The 1402-nt window shown below is 49.0% G+C and overlaps 1 non-coding gene across 1 annotated transcript; it reads left to right on the top strand.

Annotated features, from left to right (window-relative positions):
• Positions 1–668: 668 nt before the first annotated feature.
• Positions 669–798, top strand: LOC120102665 (small nucleolar RNA SNORA17). The gene has a single exon (XR_015687363.1). It is a non-coding gene; the product is annotated as a small nucleolar RNA SNORA17 (small nucleolar RNA).
• Positions 799–1402: the final 604 nt, after the last annotated feature.

Consider the following 1402-nt stretch of genomic DNA (forward strand, 5'->3'; position numbering starts at 1 on the left):
CCCATAATTCTTTCTGTCTGAAAGAACTGCAGGGATGAAAATGGAGAAGAGCCTGAGGAAAAGAAGGTCCAGGGACAGGCTCAAATTGAGATCCAGCTTAAGGGGAGGCCCCAAGACCTGACACCATTACTGAGGCTATGGGGTGCTTCAAAAAAGGGACCTAACTTAACTGCCCTCCTAAAGACCCAACAAGCAGCTGAAAGAGTCAGATGTAGATATGTGCATTCTACCAATGGACAGAAGCTGCTGACTCCTATTCTTGAATTAGGGAAAAGCTGGAGGAAGCTGAGGAGGAGGGTGACCCTATAGCAGGACCAGCAGTCTCAATTAACCTGGATCTCTGAGATCTCTTAGACACTGAATCACTAACCAGGCAGCATACACCAGCTGATATGGGGCCCCCGACAAATGTACAGCAGAGGACTGCTGGGTCTGGGTTCAGTCAGAGAAGATGTACCTAACCCTTAAGAGACTGGAGACCCCAGGGAGTTTAGAGGTCTGGTAGGGTGAGTGGGGTGGGGACATCCTCATGGAGACAGAGGGGATGAGGAGGAGGTTTGGGATATGGAACAGTTGGAGAGGGGACTGGGAGGGGGATAAAATCTGGAGTGTAAAATTAACTAATTAAGTAAGTAATTAACTATTTAATTAATTAATTAAAACATAGAGCTGCCTCTAGAAGCCTTGCAGGTATAACTCCTCTGTCACACATGCATTAGTAGGTGGCAGAGAAGAGAGAGGCTATGCTATGATCAGTATTCTGACCTGTGAACATCTGAATGATAGTAGCCTAACACTCCTTGACAAAAAGCAAGTCTGAGAAGACTACCTGTCCAGAACCAGTGGGGCTAGGCAAAAATCTAACCTGAGAAAATCACCAGTCCAGGAGCACACAGGCCTGGCAGGAGGCAGGAAGGGCAGGCCGGATATGGTATGACCCCTGCTGGTGCCATAATGCATGGCAGGGGTGTAGCGCTCCTGAGACCACTGTTGACATGACTGCAGATATTCAGAGACCCCAGGAGCCACTAAAGGACAAGTAAGTGGTGGAGAAATGGAAGAGAAAGAGAAACAAGGATGTGGGCACAATGAAGAGAGGCAGAACTAGAGACTTGAGGGTAGTGAAGAACAGCCTGATGTGAGTAGCCAGTGTTACCAACATGCGACCATAGTGGTGTCCTGGCCTGTTTTGCCACCAAAGGCCATGTCTGTGTCAATGGTCTTGCAGTAGTAGGAGTTTGTTACTACCAAAGTCCATGTGGGCATCCCTGGTCTGGGCTGCTGCCCAGGGATATGTTGTTTGAGGGCTGTGTAGAACTGGCTCCACTCCTCACCTGGGCATTGCAGGAAAGCTCGCCCTAGGAGTGTGAAAGCAGGCTTTGTCCCTATTGGCCCTGCACAT

Source organism: Rattus norvegicus, chromosome 4 (assembly GCF_021556685.1).
Source record: "Rattus norvegicus strain SHRSP/BbbUtx chromosome 4, alternate assembly SHRSP_T2T, whole genome shotgun sequence".
In the NCBI taxonomy this organism is placed as follows: domain Eukaryota; kingdom Metazoa; phylum Chordata; class Mammalia; order Rodentia; family Muridae; genus Rattus; species Rattus norvegicus.